We start from the raw sequence: 18607 nt of genomic DNA on the forward strand, positions 1-18607 counted from the left end.
CAAATAAACTCGTACCCGTGGGCGTGTCCTAACTGCATTCGCACGTGCCCGTCTGTCTGTCTGTCTGTCACTTCTACAGGGAATCTACGGAACTTCGTAGATGGCAAGATTTCGTTCACAAAGGACCCTGACAAGACTTTCAATAATATTTATCCATTGGGATGCATTGTAACAGATTAATGAGATTTTACGGTTTTCCAAATCAAAACACATCAGAAACTCCTTTATATTTATGACTACCAGAGTGCTGCATTGGAGTTAAATCGCTCGCTTGAACTCGGTCGAGCGTCACACCCTCGAGTGAGATACGATCGGTCGTGATACGCTCGTAATAAATAGAAGCACAGTGCACAAGGTCATCTCACCGACATGTCTTATCCTGTATGGAAGCCGACAGATAAGATACACATATGTTTTGCTCACACGGTAAAAATAAGGCTTTATTTTCTGCGTTTATGACAAACGTTTAATGGAACAGTCAATGGAACGTACCAAAACAGGAACATGAAGTTATAAATAAAATAGTATGAAAAACTTCGATATACAGTTATTATTGCTAATTAATAATTATTCAATATTTGATTTACCACATATATAATATGATAGGTCCATACATAGTGTTCCGCCTATATATTGCGACAATGTAGAAACGTTTTACAAAATATTATTGATATAGCAATAGATTAATAACAATATTAGTACAGAGATAACGTCACAGAAAATATAATAAAACGAATAATCATGATGCACAACTGTTACAGATGCAAATATTGATACACTAATTATTAGAAATTATTATTATTGTTATTATTATTACTAGAAAACTTGATACGGTTCTTGCATTATCGTGATTGTGTTCTCCGTTTATAATAATTACATTTACATCCAATAACATTTATCAGATGTGGCAAAAGCAGAATCACTCCTGTGTGGAAAATAAAATCATTTACTTACAACATTTATATTACATTTTAAAGGAAGTTTTGTAGTTGTACTATGGAGAGGTTAGTTAAACACTGCAAAGTTTTGAAATGATAAACATCTATGATGTTACTACACAGTTCATCACTGTAACAAGAACGAATGTCTAACGCTCGGCTTACACCGTTTGAGGATTTATCGCTCGCGACAATTCTACCCATCATCCATGTGCGCTACCTATCGGATTATGCAATGAACTACTTGGCGCTCGAGCGAAAACGTCCGATGCAGACCTCTGGTCAGTACAGTATTATAATTTATAACTTATAGTTGCTATGTGAAATATGAAACATTTTCTTTTATTAATTTATCTCTTGACTCATTTATGAAATTACGATAAAAGTTGAGATTACAAGAACAAATATAAAAAAAGAAGACACCTCATCGTTTATTTCGTACGTGCATAAGATTTTGACAGTTGTCAAGGCAACGCAGCAATATGATCTGTACGGAAGTTACACAAAGTCTTCGTAGACTTCCTTGCCCTTGCTAAACTCCAATTTCGCTGCCTGGAAACAATAATAATATACAGACACGATCAGGAAATTTTCTGTTTTCTACTTTCCGACGTGGCAGATCAGAATATTTCATTTAATAACAGTGAAAAATGAGAGAAACTTCAACCCTGAGTAGATCGCATTCTATGGGTATTCTAGAACAGTTTATTCGCAAGAACGTTATTAATTTTGGATTAGTTTTGATAAAGATGCCTAACGAAAAATGTGCCATAAGTGTACTGCTTAAGCAAAGGGTTGAACGACACGTAACTTTAGCAACTGATGGTGTTAAAATATTCTTATGTACGCTATAACAAAAAACATTGAAAATTGTAAAATGCTTAAAATAAAATAAGTTTTCTTTACAATTTTAACAGTGCATGTTTTGTTATTTTTAGTGTACTATTGGCGAAACTTTTCTTGATCTTTCTTTTAACGAGATGAGGGGACCGGAAGGAACAATTCCCGCCTTGCTTACGGCAGTGCTGCCAACCAAAAAGAACTCAACACTGAACTAAACAAATAGTAAACAGATTTCAACCCGTTCGTAACCGTTATTTCTCTGTCTCATTGTAAACAGTTCGTTTTCGAGGAGGAGTTCGAAGGTGTTCCTGTGACGTACTTGATATTTCCTCAGCTATTGTGATAAAAAAAGTACTAGGCCTATGTTCGAAAACAAAATTAATTCAATTTTCCAACTTATTACATTCCTGTGTTGTTAAACAACAATCAGTAGCCATAATATTCAAGGCTTTGCAATTATATCTTCAGATGTCACAACGTGTATCTATGCAATTAGTGTACGAGCTATTCCATCTCAAATCGACCGAAATATAGAGAAAATTGACCTTACAATTTCTAAATACAATGAAACTTTTTTTGTACGTAGAGAACTGTGATACAATGCTTTGTGCAAAGTTTGAGGTATCAGAACTTCATAGTGTTTAAATTAAAAATATTTAAATGTATCGTATTTTCATAAAATTAGCAACTTTAAACAGTTGCAGCTCCGAAACCCTTTTACCCAATGATCAAAATCATGGTTTATTTTGATGCTGAGAAATTATAGTTTATATTGACATATAAACAGATTTTCTTACTTTTTATAGAAATGGAGAAATTTAGATTTTTCCTCATTAAGACGCCTTTGGCTAGGAAAAAAATATTTTAAAAATATATAGTTAGATTCCGCATTCAAAGTACAAATAAACACATATTTTTTACTGATGGTATGTTGATAAGAAAGTATTGAAAATATCAAATAAAGAAAATAGTACGCGCGTGAACTAACCAGCTGACTGTGAGACGGGAGCTAGCCGAGACAAGCAAGGCCAGGAGACAAACACATGATATGTCGTCTAGCACTCATGGCTGTGCTAGCTTTATAACAGGTGTTCATAAACACAGGAATAAAATGACGCCCAACGCTCGCTTATCTTCAGCTCTCGGCCAGTGCGTGCGGTACTGCGCCGTTGAAGTCTAGGCATGTGAAAATAATCTATTTAATACCATCGAAACTTATTTCCGTGCCACTAAGCAAACAATGCCGAATCCCTCTTAATAATGCAAGGTTTTTTCTCAATATTTTTTTATATTTTTACAAATGATCAAAAAGCCTAAAAGCAAGTAAAATCAGATTATCTGTCTCTCTGTGTACAATAAAAATAAGGATTACTTCTTAACACAACCTACCAAATGTCAGCTTCAAAATAAGCTCCCGTTCAATGTTCTGCAGTAAATGGTTCCAGAGTTCTGAGCGCTGAAAGAGACTTGTTTTTACGCTAAATTTGTCGCTCAATAATACGAAAACCGTTTGACTTTCGATAGTATATTTTTGAAAATGCACTCCTCTCAGCACCTTGTATAAGTAGGGAAAAAATTAGAGTATAAAAAAATGCGAGGTTTTTTACTGATCGATTTGATATGGAATAGCCCGTTTAATGGTTGCCACTCCTTGACAACGAAGATAACCGAATCTGATCGATTGAGTACTATGGAGACGAAAGATCAAGAAAAGTTAGCGAATAGCACTGTACATAGACCTACCCTGGCTTTGAAAGTCTTATGTGCATGCACAATTTTCCGGTTTTAGTGCATATGAATTCACTCCCCATTGATGATTATGCTGATGATAATGATGATGAGGAAGAGGAATTATTTATATGTGAGTAATATTGTCTGTGGTGAAGACTGCAAATTTTCTCTATTAATTCACTGACGATACGTTGATGATGATCTAAAAACAAAGTTGTTGAAAGAGACAGATGTTCACGACGCAGGGAACAGAGAAAAAAAAAAGCAGGGGACAATGGAAGGCAGAGATAAAATAGGAAAGCCAGAATCTGATATATGGTATTCGTGCCTAAGGCAGGATACGAACCTGCAAGCTCATGGCAGCTGTGCTCATTATCAGACCGCACTTACACCTGGAGCGGAATTTATATAAATGTGTGACAGCAGGACCATAAAGCAGAGATACCAACCAGGCGACAACCTGTACGCGGCACAATGGAACCCATGTCTGGTTAGCCATTTACAACCTGAGCGCCACAAGCCTCCCAATTTCTCAAATAATAACAATAAAAAGAACCAGGATCATGATCATCTAGGAAATTTATTTAAGAGGTCAAAAGAAAACTTGTCCCTGCTATAAATCCTACAGCCTAGTACAAAAAATGTCTTCTTAGACAATCCACCTCCACCAAATAGCTTTCCTATCCGCCCTACCCTTCAATTTGCCCCGTCGCTGAAGGGGGTGTTTTTTTTTCTTCTCCGTGCTGTGGGAAAAGTAAGGATGTGTGTAGAAGTCCACCTCCCACAACTGACGCAGACGGGGAGGAGAGGTTCTCGAAACCTACCAATTATCTTCTAAAGCCATCTCATCGCTTAACGAACCCTATCTGACTTGCTTACCTCCCTCTTACCACTAAAAATATCTACCAAGATGCCGATTAACAAGGATATGAATAGCGCTCGCCCTTTCGAAGCAATTCCATGCCCCTGCACCCAATAAGTCTCCTCTGGTAATAATTCTGTTGAAGTTGCAAACCTCTGGATCCCCCCCAAACATAACCACAGGATACGAGGTCTAAACTTCTCAAATGGGGGAATGAGCTGCTTGTGAGGGCACACGAGGGATCGAAAAGGTGGAAATGGGGAGAAAATCTATGTCTATTCGTCTCCAAAATGTCTCTCAAGAACACCTGATTCCCCCTTACAAGCCCAAAGCAATGCTATAATTCGAGCAACGGCGAAGGAAAATGGCAGAAGTGTAGGGGGGTTGAGATTCTGAAAACTCGCTTCTTCAGTACAGAAACAGATTCTGCACGTGTTCATTTGCTCTTTGTAACACCAAGAAAGCATTAAAATAGTGTAAAACTTGTACAGGGACATCATTTTATTTTTACTAATATTTTTAATATTAACCTGGCTATATCTTTGGATTAAAGGTCTAGAACCGGAAACACCGTTTGTTGCCCCTTCCAAGACTGGAGTTCGATGATACTGGCGTGAAATACTAGGTATAAGAGGGAAGAAAAGTAGTTCATCCATTTATGTAAACTAGGAAATATCGCAATTTTGAGTTTGATAATTTTCATTAGGTTTTTGTTTAATCAAAACACAGTACTGTATTAATACTTAGTGTTTTTACTCACGAATTGAGCTATCCATGCGGACGTATTCATTATGCAGTGTATATTATACTGTTACAGCACATTAGCGTACAATATAGAGAATGAAGTTAAATTGAAAAATAATGATAATAATATGGAATTTTAAACACATTTTTGAAAATGGTGGCCGTTCATTTCGATACAGGCTTCACTTCTAATGCGAATATTATCGCACTATAGACTATTGTACCTAATTCCAATTACCAGTTTCGTCCTTCGTACGAGTAACTCATGTTCAAATAATTCTATACCTACTCTATAAAAGAGTACCTTACGTACAGTAAATTTAATCTTCATTTCTGCCCGATCCGAAAAATTAAATTACTCAGAAATGCTATCTACTGTCCGTTCAAGTGGTTTTGTCGCAGGATCGTAGAAATGGGGGGGGGGGGGAATCACGTGACAGTTAATTACTTAACGAGGCCCTTCTATTTAAGTTGTTTTAAATAGTTGTATAATATTACGTAGACGTCCAATTCCTAACAGAAATTAATTTTTTCAGAAAAGAACTAAGACAGCCCAGCTACTAAACTTTACAGAGGGGCGAACAGAAGCAGGTGAGGGAAATCGGGATGCGACGTAGGGAAACGGACGACAGTACCTGTGCGAAAATATGATTCAATATTGAAAGCTCTTTCGTCACTGGAAAACGTGAACATTTTTGTGGAACGTACTATACTCACTAACTCTGTACTGCATACGCGGCCTCGGTTCTGTGTGGAGGACGCTTGGAGTTTACTAGTAGAGGGAATGGGAGTGAAGTACATTCAAAAACTCAGGTACAATAAAAATTGAAATAAAAATAAAATTATATCCCTGTATAATATATACACAGGGTGGAAGGGAACCTATTATAGACGTAATAGATGAAGTCGACGCGATGAAGTTTGGCAAATAAGTTTTTTGATACGTCCAATAGTTTTGAGAATAGTAAATGTAACGTGTTGAACACTACAATATTCTTTGAGGTCGTTGCTCCGCAGTGGGGGTGAGGTTAACTGAAATTACCCACAATCATCCATTCCGCAAGACTTGCGAGAGGAGAATGTAAACAAAAACGTCTAATCAGATACGTTTCTGATCAAATTACTGTAAATTCGTAAAACTTAAAATATTACTTTAATATTACTGTAAACTTATTTTTTTTCTGAATTAATTTATTTTCAATTTCTTCGAAAATAATAACTTAAATGAAGATTGGGTTACAGAATGTGAATTAATAATAATGTTATTTTGAGTTCATTACATCTAATATAAAGGAATCATTAATGGAAGTAGTTTTGTTTTATAGAATGTATAGTCTTTACTATTTTGTAATTACGTAAAAACAAAAAATCAATAAATACTGTGAATGTTAAATAAGGTTCTTAAAAACATATACAAATACGTGGTGAACCGTAAGTAATGGCGTTAACTTCGGGGTGTTATTTCTGCAGACAACTCAAACAAAAAAGTTTAATACACTTTCTATGTCATAAATGCATTATTAATTTGAGGACTTCGTTCATGTTCCCGAGACCCTGTTATGCATTTAACGCCCATATATTGCATATTATTTTTTTCCACAATCATAATTTATATCTTTATTCTATTTATCACGTATTTTAGTTATATATTAATTTTGAACTGAACGTTTGTCATTTTAATGGGAATGAGTAATTTTTCTAGGTGACCGTGTTTTTATATTATTTTGTTTTATATGTTGGATACGACTGTCTTTTATGTGTATGCATTGTTCAAATAAATAAAAAGCTATTGCAATATACTAAATTGAATGACAGCCTTTATCCCATAACATATAATAACTGCTCAAACTTCACGTTCAATTTTAATGTTATTAAATGAAGTTACAGCTTGTTACATCAGTGTTCTCGTTATTTTTTAATTTACAAGTGACTGTATGTCAAATTTGTGCAGAATTACATAGCTGTGTTATAAGTAATTTACTTATTGCACTGTTATTTCCAGTGTTTCCATAGTAACCATTGAACGTGTTGTATCTTCAGGTTACGTGGCATACATAAAGATTTTTATGCTCGACCATGCCGAAATGTAGTAATTATACACCTGGTAGCAGTCCTTTAATGCATGTCATTAAAGTACACCTATCATTAAAGGTCAGGTCTTTCAGCCAATGACGACTCAGGTTACAACTGTTCAGCCAATGACAGGTCAGCTTTCTACCGTTATAAAACCGCAAGTATCGATTATTCTCGGATATGCAATAAAAAGAGAATTAGCGAAAAGTCACGGAGGCTGGAAATCCAATACTGTCGCAGAAGGTTATGTTCTGTTACTATAATAATTAGCGTTAATTGTAAATAATATTCAGATAAATTCAATTTGTCATCTCGTTTTTCAATGTCTAATTTTATTTCAATGTTATCTCTGTAATTTCTTATGGCCTAGCAAGGTCAATGTGGACATCTGTTCCTCGGAAAAAATCAATACTTTCGCGTCTGCGCACATCTCACAACATACGGGACATTGGTCAAGGTCAGATAGAAAGAAAATTAATAATATCAAGTTAGAAATATGGTCGAGCATAAAAAGTCGTATGAAACTCGCCTATAATGGTAATTAAGAAGCTCGTATGAAAATTATGAAACTCGCTTGCGCTCGTTTCATAAATATCCATACTCACTTCTTAATTACCTTCATTATAGGCTCGTTGCATAATGTACTAATTACACTGTTATTTCCAGTGTTTCCATAGTAACCATTGAACGTGTTGTATCTTCAGGTTACGTGGCATACATAAAGATTTTTTTTAAACAATTTATTGATCGATCAGCGGATTTATCGGTATACAGATCATTTCTAAAAAATATAAATACAATATATGACACTGAATTGAGGGCAGCCTAGATTGGGCTGCTCAATGAACAAAAATAATATTGTTAATAAATAATTACTAGTGGCTTGTGCAGCAAATGCTGCGAACTAAGTTCATTAGACGTTCAAATAAACATTTTTCAGATTTATTTTCAATGAAGAATATCAGACATTCTGAAAGTTATTTGCTACGGTTCCATAATAATGAAAGATACTCTCTCTCGAGCCAATACTGAAGAGAACGACGCATATAAATATCTACACCACACCGCCATTAAATATATGAAAAAGACCCAACCTCACTTGATTAATAACTATAAAAATATTTGATTTTTAATAATATTATTATCTTACGTAAGTTTTATAGCTTTCAGTAACATATACTATATAGCCGCCACTCAGTAAAATATATAAATCAAAATCTAATTTAAGTTATTCTCTACATCTACTTATATAACCCCAAAACGTTTCAATTTCATATCATCAATATAGCATTAATATGTATAATTAATGAAAAATAGTCACATCATGGCATTAACTGCAAATAATATTTCATTTCTAATGGTAATAATGTCATCAAACCACCTCAAGTTTGGTAGTTTTTAATATCCAATACACAGCTGTACCCAGAAAATTACACACCACAGAATCGAACCTTTAAATTATTTTAATAAGTGAAGTTTTTAATAACCAATTTAATTTGAGCTCTAAATATGTCAGCATTCTTGCAGATCATGGCCTTCGTGTAATATTGTTTACTGTAGTGTGTGTTTTGTTTTATTCTGAAATGCAACACGGCCGACTTGATGCTCGCGAAGGTAACATCAAGTCGGCCGTGAATGCAATTAGCTACTTCTCAAAACTGACGACAGATGGATTTTGGAAAATAGGAAAATTATGTTTAAAAACTGACATTTCACTGAAAACTACTATTTTTCCGAAAAGTTTGAGTTCCAAGCTTCAAAATGAGGGGTCAGTTATTAAAATCCGTTTAGCCGCTTTCCCCTAATTTCCATTACCAGTTCAAATTATATATATATAGATTTACATAGGTCGGTGTGATGATAAATTTTGATTATAATATGAGGTCCATTGGAAGTCGGCTCTTGATTCTGGTGGGAAATGTGGACTTCCTTCCGAGAGAGTAATGGATGACGCCTGGAACATTTTCTAGGTTGTCATAGAACTTCTTAGCTTGTGAATGAATAAACTGTTTGATTGTGTCAATACCAGTTTCTCTGTGTACTTGGCTGTTACGGACAAACCAAGGAGAATTGAGTGAAATTCGTAGGACTTTATTTTGAAATGAGTGGATGTGTTTAATTTCACTTATTGCAGCTCCTCCCCAGACAGGACAGGCTTAAAGCAGTAGAGGTCGTAAAGTGTAAAGTAGCATGCAATTTTGTAGCTTTAGAGATGATTTCTTGTTGAGCAGCGGATATAATTTAGAGAGTCTTGAGTAGCCCAATTTAAGTTTGTTGTTGACGTGATGTTTCCATGACAGACGGCGATCTAAGTGCACTCCAAGATATTTTGTGCGAGATCGTGCGTATTTGCTTGGTTTCCGCACAAAACCAATCCGCGGAAAGTCTAAAATTCCACATTCAGTATTCCCAACCTAACACACATAACAATTTCCCTCTTCTTACGGCTTAAGTGACATATTGATTTTACTGCTTTAGGCTTTTAACATATTATTTTTAGAGACGTTCAATATAGTAATAATTATAAATTGGATACTTACCACTGCAATTTCACCTAAATTGCACTGTTAATTATTGTTTTTAAATATTTGCAAAAATTAAGTAAACTCTACAACTCCACTAAAGTTACTGCATTCGTGATGCAAGTAACATTAAGGAAGCAGTGAAAAAATCAACAAGATTCCAGACTCATCATAGACTGGGGGGAAAAATGACAGACGTATATCATGGCCTGCTGGAGTATAGTAAACACAGAAAACATTTTAAAGCAACTATGTTGAAGATAGATATTTTTGTTTTGCAAATTTGCAGTCATTGAACAGAAACCAAGATGGAGATTTCATTGCAACTAATTAGAAATTCCTCTTTCAGGTATGTAATAAACGATCTTCGCACAAAATAATGTACGATACACGAGCGGTATGTTTTCTTTCAATTCTCGGAAATTAAAAAAGCTCAACTACGTTTCGCTTTTTCAAACTTTTCCTCGAACATGAAAACTTCAACATACCGCTCTTGTAACGCATATTACTATTACAGCTTCATCCTTTGGTTTCCATGGTAACACGTTGGTTGAAAGATTTATGCATGGAGGATTAGCAGGACGACACAAAGTAAATATCATTGCTTCGCATTTATTGTAGTTCAGTGCGATGAGCCAATTTTGAAGCATATGGTGTTTAAGGCTCCCTGAAGGTGATTTGAGGCTATGTTAATGTTGCGATGGTACATAAAGATTGTAAGTATGCAAAAAGAGCATGATTGTGCCAAAAGTTCTTAAGAGAGTTCGCTAAATAATGAACAATTTTTAGTTGAATTACATTAAACCATGGAAATGTAGCTACCACAAATTTAATTAAAATAATATTTAACGCGTAGGAAGGTATTCCGCACTGTTAAAATACAACCACAATGCAACAGTCCTCGCTAACACACACCAGTCTGCCGAAGGCGTCACTTCGCAGATTCGACGCAGCACCCAAAAAGTGTAAATCTGTTTTCTTTTAATTTCCTGCCTTATAAATAACATTACACCAAGAGCAGTCATACGAGTGGGGTGTCATTTATTCAAGTCAGACAGCTTTTAAAGCGTTCTGGTAGCTTCCGTGTGTTTGCAATACGCTATTTAATGACGCTGCATCAACTACTAAGTTAAATAGCAAGATTACCTGGTATTCGCCATAGGGAAGACCTAATAAGCTTAACCCCTGAAGTTAATGACATTATTACCGGTATTATTATTATTATTATTATTATTATTATTATTATTATTAGAGGGTTTGGAATTGAACGGGTTACATCAGCAGCTTGTCTATGCGGATGACGTGAATATGTTAGGAGAAAATCTACAAACGATTAGGGAAAATACGAGATTTTTACTTGAAGCAAATAAAGAAATAGGTTTGGAAGTAAATCCCGAAAAGACAAAGAATATGATTATGTCTCGTGACCAGAATATTATACGAAATGGAAATATAAAAATTGGAAATTTATCATTTGAAGAGGTGGAAAAATTCAAATACCAGGGTCAAGATATTTGAATTTTTCCACCTCTTCGAAGGATAAATGTCCAATTTTTTTAGTTTCAATTCGTACAATATTCTGGTCACGAGACATAATCATATACTCAGTCTTACACAATATAAATACCTCAAGTAAAACCACAATTTAAGTCACACGGAGTTAGTGTGCACTCGAAGTTGGTTGCTCGACGGTTGTCACCCCACTTTGAGGTCTGTAGATATAGAGGGAAAAATTGGATCGGTGTCGGTTAGAGTTCCCGAGTAGCTCAGTGGTAGAGCGTTGGTACGTTAAACCAAAGGTCCCGGGTTCGATACCCGGCTCCGGAACAGTTTTTCCCTCGAAATTATTCAAATCAACTTTACAGGGAGTTGTACCTGAAATCTTGATTTGCATAATACACGTCACTGTTCGTTAATAGAAAACCACAATTTAAGTCACACGGAGTTAGTGTGCACTCGAAGTTGGTTGCTTGACGGTTGTCAGCCCACTTTGAGGTCTGTGGATATAGAGGGAAAAATTGGATTGGTGTCGGTTAGAGTTCCCGAGTAGCTCAGTGGTAGAGCGTTGGTACGTTAAACCAAAGGTCCCGGGTTCGATACCCAGCTCCGGAACAATTTTTCCCTCGAAATTATTCAAATCAACTTTACAGGGAGTTGTACCTGAAATCTTGATTTGCACCTCAAGTAAGTTTTTTTCAAAATTTAAACTCTTCACGAATGTCGGCTAACAGAGCCTTATTCCACTGCATTGTTATGGAAAGAATGACAATTTTTAACATCTGAACATCAGGTGCGACAAGATATTAAGTAAATGAGCATCAGGTACGACAGAATTACAGTTGATAGTTGGCTTTGACTGGTTAAAACTCACCAGATCCTTACATTCCATTGCTGCATTAGTGCACGAGAAAAATATTCAACGTAATTGCTACATTTCTTGCGTGTTTCTCGTAGAAGAGAAATTTATTGCAACTTAAATGAGAGCAAACGTCAGAATTTACCTCCTGACACCCCTGTTACCGATAATCTCCTATAGCTGAAGCTGATTGGATTTCTTTTAAAAACTGAATAGTGCAGAGTCCCAAAAGCAAGGGCATTCTATTGCCTCTCTTTCATTCACCCCTCTTCACCCCCTCGCCGTTTCTATCAGTTATTTTTTGTCATGGCAACAGGCAGCCAACACTCAACAAATGAACTTTCAATGGCGTGTGACAGGTTGACAAACATTGGGTGTGTCGCCCACAATGAGCAGTGCTTCTTGAAAAGGCAGCTTTCAATAAAAAAGAGAAAACTTTAATGCGTACATTTGCTGCACTGATTGGGCCACACTTCCACCACATGTGCCCGCCCGTTTCAACCCTTTTGTTTGTTGCTAAAACAGTCAGACCAACATGGCTTCCTCGCGCTAGCAATCATTCAGAGTTTCAATTTGTCTGCCGTTCAAATCTGAAAGGGCATGAAAACGATGAACGCTCTCAGAATAGTATAAAATGTTACTGATATTGATAGAAGTATAATTCTACAAAGCTGTTTCATATGGAAGCCTCGTTTTTTTCTCCTACTGAAAAGCGAATATTCAGGGAATGAGAGATTTTACATACCAACTGGCCATACGGATGTCGGAAGCGAATGGAAATGAGAGAATAGGGATGTGGAAAAGTATGCATAATATTTTCTAATTTATTGGGAGTTCACTACGGAATAAAGGGAAAAGTTAAAAAGGGATAAGCTTATATTTAGGACTGATTTCAGAGTTCTATCACTCTCAACAGCCAGACTACTCCAATAATTATTACCATCATTTTCACTATCTTCTCATAGTCATCATTATCTGCATCGATACTGGCATCTTAGTTTTCATCATAATCATCACATTCTTCATGTCCATCGTCGTCATAACTTCTATCAGTATCAACTTCATAACCACTGACTTAATCATCACTGTAATCCGTAACTTCATTAATATCACATTCTTAATTATCATCAAAATCATCATAATTTCATCATACACATCTTCCATCAACTTCACTTTCTTCATTTCCCTCCTCTACCATGATGTTAATCTTGTCATCATCACCGTCACCATACACACCATTACTAACATAATCTCCATCTCCATTATTTTCACCTTACCATCATTTATATTCTCGCTTTAATCTCTACCATCATTACTTACTTACTGGCTTTTAAGGAACCCGGAGGTTCATTGCCGTCCTCACATAAGCCCGCCATTGGTCCCTATCCTGAGCAAGATTAATCCATTCTCTAACATCATATCCCACCTCCCTCAAATTCATTTTAATATTATCCTCCCATCTACGTCTCGGCCTCCCTAAAGATCTTTTCCCCTCCGGCCTCCCAACTAACACTCTATATGCATTTCTGGATTCGCCCATACGTGCTACATGCCCTGCCCATCTCAAATGTCTGGATTTAATGTATACGTGCTACATGCCCTGCCCATCTCAAATGTCTGGATTTAATGTTCCTAATTATGTCAGGTGAAGAATACAATGCGTGCAGTTCTGTGTTGTGTAACTTTCTCCATTCTCCTGTAACTTCATCCCTCTTAGCCCAAAATATTTTCCTATGAACCTTATTCTCAATCACCCTTAACCTATGTTCCTCTCTCAAAGTGAGAGTACAAGTATCATAACCATAAAGAACCACCGGTAATATAACTGTTTTATAAATTCTAAGTTTCAGGTTTTTTGACAGCAGACTGGATGACAAAAGCTTCTCAACCGAATAATAACAGACATTTCCCATATTTATTCTGTGTTTATTTTCCTCCCGAGTATCATTTATATTTGTTACTGTTGCTCCAAAATATTTGAACTTCTCCACCTCTTCAAAAGATAAATTTCCAATTTTTATATTTCCATTTCGTACAATATTCCCGTCACGAGTCATAATCATATACTGTACTTTGTCTTTTCGGGATTTACTTCCAAATCTATCTCTTTACCTGCTTCAAGTAATATTCCTGTGTTTTCCCTAATCGTTTGTGGATTTTCTCCTAACATATTCACGTCATCCGCATAGACAAGCAGCTGATGTAACCCGTTCAATTCCAAACCCTCTCTGTTATCCTGGACTTTCCTAATGGCATACTCTAGAGCAAAGTTAAAAAGTAAAGGTGATAGTACATCTCCTTGCTTTAGCCCACAGTGAATTGGAAACGCATCTGACAGAAACTGACTTATATGTACAATGTCTACCGCCATATTTATCAATACCATCAGTATAACAATTTTATCATAATCATCACCATCACCAAAATTCTAATCATTCTTTAATAATAACTAGTCTCTAAGTTACATTAGCACGTCACTTTTCAGACAAACGTTTACAGCGACTGGTAGCTCTATTGTGCAAAGCAATGTTTAAACATAACACAAAAACAATACACACCCGTTACTTGTGCTAGGAAGATAAATATTCATCTTCCTGACTGGAATCGAAAGCGTATTCATTGAACTTGAAGCTATAAGCTCTACAACGAGGGCAAGAATGGAAAAAAATATGCCGTATGTAATGATATGATTAAAAACTTGATAGGTGAAATCATGTGTACAAGAATATCCTTGTCGTCGAATGACAAATGTTCGTCCCCTCCAGCTCACGCACGCCAATGAACCGCGCCCCGAGGGAAATAAACTGTCTGCAAGCCTACAGCTCATTTCTTTCAGTATTATCTGCCCTTCACTTTTTCTATAGGCGGGGATCAGATTCCCCGAGGATCAGCAGCCCCAAAATAGTATAATCACGTCGTATTTCTTTTGTCTATGTACGACATGTCCAGTATTTGTAAATGCAAAGATTTATACTGTAACACAACTTATAAATAATGAAGGTTTGTCTTTAAAGAAGGATACGACAAGGATATTGGAATTTTTATAAAAAGATCAATGATGTAAATTCATATCACCATATTACTCACTCACTCACTCACTCACTCACTCACTCACTCACTCACTCACTCACTCACTCACTCACTCACTCACTCACTCACTCACTCACTCACTCACTCACTCACTCACTCACTCACTCACCCACCCACTCACTAGATCACGGTGGCAGCTCATTCACTAATATCGCCCGATATAATTTACACATCTATAAAATCTTTAATTCTACCACCTGGTGAATATCCCAGAGGAGTGATTCCACAATATTTTTACAACATTCATATTCTAGGATAGTTTATGGTGGAGTATATGTGATTCGGCCCCCAACGTTAAATAGCACTTGTGGTCTGAATTTTATATATTCGCCACAATGACTGAATTGCCCCGATTCTTCTTCATAAGAGTGGGTCTCGTTTTGTATAGTCATATTATTCAGATATATTTTAATTCATACAGATTCATAATCACATTCATCCCACATTATTTTACTCTATTATGTCCCACAGTACTCATAACCAATGTTTATTTGTTCAGTACAATCACCAAGTTTCTCATTTTTGTCACGCTGGATTTATCGAGAAATATACGTAGCCTTGTACGGAGAGAGTTTAAATGTCTAGCGCTTACTGCAAAGATCCACGGTGAATAATAATAATAATAATAATAATAATAATAATAATAATAATAATAATAATAATAATAATAATAATAATAATATTAATAATAACACAATAATAATAATAATAATAATAATAATAATAGCAATAATAATATTAATAACACAATAATAATAATAATAATAATAATAATAATAATAGCAATAATAATAATATTAATAATAACACAATAATAATAATAATAATAGCAATAATAATATTAATAATAACACAATAATAATAATAATAATAATAATAATAATAATAATAATAATAGCAATAATAATAATATTAATAATAACACAATAATAATAATAATAATAATAATAATAATAATAATAATGTATATATTTATTTACACTGCAAGTGGGCAAGCACCCGATGGCATTGGTATACACAATATAAACAATACACAATAAAATTACAATCTATACTAATAATAAATCTGTAGCCGAAATTTTTCTGGTAATTTTCGATTTTCCAAAAATAATTGGTCCTAACATATATAATTAACCACCCTGAAACCGAAAATAGCTTTTTTGAAATTTTTGTTTGTATGTCTGTCTGTCTGTATGTATGTTTGTTACCTTTTCACGCGATAATGGCTGAACGGATTTGGATGAAAATTGGAATATAAATTAAGTTCGTAGTAACTTAGATTTTAGGCTATATGGCATTCAAAATACATCATTTAAAAGGGGGGTTGTAAGGGGGCCTGAATTAAATAAATCGAAATATTTCGCTTACTATTGATTTTTGTGAAAAATGTTACATAACAAAAGTTTCTTTAAAACTAATTTGCGATAAGTTGTATTCCTTGAAAAATTTTGATAGGACTGATATTTAATGAGATAAATGAGTTTCACAATTAAAATAACTGCCACCTAAGGCCGTATAATGAAATAAAAAACAAATGACTTCGTCTATAAGGGGCCTTGGAGAGCAACAATCGAAAGCTATGAAAGATAGCCTACAGAGAATGTTTCTGTGTTTGTATGAAGTAATATCGGAAGCTAAATTAACCGATTTGTATAATTAATTATTATTTCACCATTGGAAACTGTAGTTTCTCTAGATGGACATAAAGCTATAATGTTATTACAGTAACTTCTGATATAATATAATATAATATAATAAAAAAGGTAAAAGGTAAAGGTATCCCCGTAACATGCCATGAAGGCATTTGGGGGGCATGGAGATAATATAATATAATATAATATAATATAACATAATATAATATAATATAATATAATATAATATAATATAATATAATATAATATAATATAATATAATATAATATAATATAATATAATATAGTATAATATAATATAATATAATATAATATAATATAATATAATATAATATTATATAATATAATTTAAGTTATTTGAAGGGTTCAGAACCATAGTGGACCAAACGCCATTTACTGAATACGTAGAAAACAAGGGTTAAAATTAAGTTATTACCATAATTCAATGGAAACATATAACAAGTAAAATAAAGTATACACATTAAATCTAAACGATGTCAATCTTAATTAAACTATGGTTGCATGTAATAACAATAAAAGAAACATGTTAAAGGAATTGTCATTGCACCAAATGAATGGTCTCTGGACCAAAATGATCGCATTTTAATTATTTAAATACAATTTAAATTAAGTAACATATTAAACGATTTATCCTTCTATCAAACATGAATGTTCCCTGGATCAAACGTTCTATTTTAATTATGTAATTACTTTATATTTATTTGTAACGGGTGCAGCGGAGCGCACGGGTACGGCTAGTACACAATATAATTATATACACACTATAATAAGAATACACAATACAATTTAACACAATAATTACAATTAATAATAAAACATAAATTAACCTAATTTTACAATACAACCTACATATATATATAGGTCCTACATAAGTTTCAATAGTCTTTCACTTTACTCTCATCTCACTCACTGTAGTGGCACTATGACGCATTTCACTGACACTTTAGGACACATTTCACTGACACTATAGAACACATTTCATTGACGCTATAAATTATCACTGATCGGAACTATTCACTGCACTGTAAAACCATAACTTCACTGACTCACCTCGCTTCACTGATACAACAGTTCAAATAAGACAAATAATTACACCCTTATGCATACTTATAAACAGAACTACATTTAAGCTAAATATTTCTAGCCTAAGACCCTCTTAATAATAATAATAATAATAATAATAATAATAATAATAATAATAATAATAATAATAATTTTATTTATTTATTTATTTATTTATTTATTTATTTATTTATTTATTTATTTATTTATTTATAATATTAATGTGCTAAACAACAGCACAAGGCCAATTACAGTTTAGCACAAGATACAAACAAAACAACAAATGATGATGAGAATGAATGATAGAAATGGCAGTGAGATGAAATACAATCAATATAATAGTCTACATTAATCAATTGACCAAATGCAACAAAATAAATAGCACAAATAATAATTATTAAAATTAGTTCAGTGAGATAATTAAAAATAATGACAATTGAATAGAGTGAATTACAAATGTATTAATGAAATCAAAGAAATGAAGACTGGAATAATATAAGTAATATTGTAAATATATGAATTGGCAAGAATAGTATAATACATATCTTGACAATGGCATAAATTAATAAAACTGAGATAAAAACTCAAAAGATATACTACACGTTAAATGGATCCAAGTTCAATCCATGCAAATTAGCATATTTAATACATCTGCAGACCGGAGACAGAGATTTAGAATTCCTATTATAAAACATGTTATGAAATCTTAAACCA

Source organism: Periplaneta americana, chromosome 5 (assembly GCF_040183065.1).
Source record: "Periplaneta americana isolate PAMFEO1 chromosome 5, P.americana_PAMFEO1_priV1, whole genome shotgun sequence".
In the NCBI taxonomy this organism is placed as follows: Eukaryota; Metazoa; Arthropoda; class Insecta; order Blattodea; family Blattidae; genus Periplaneta; species Periplaneta americana.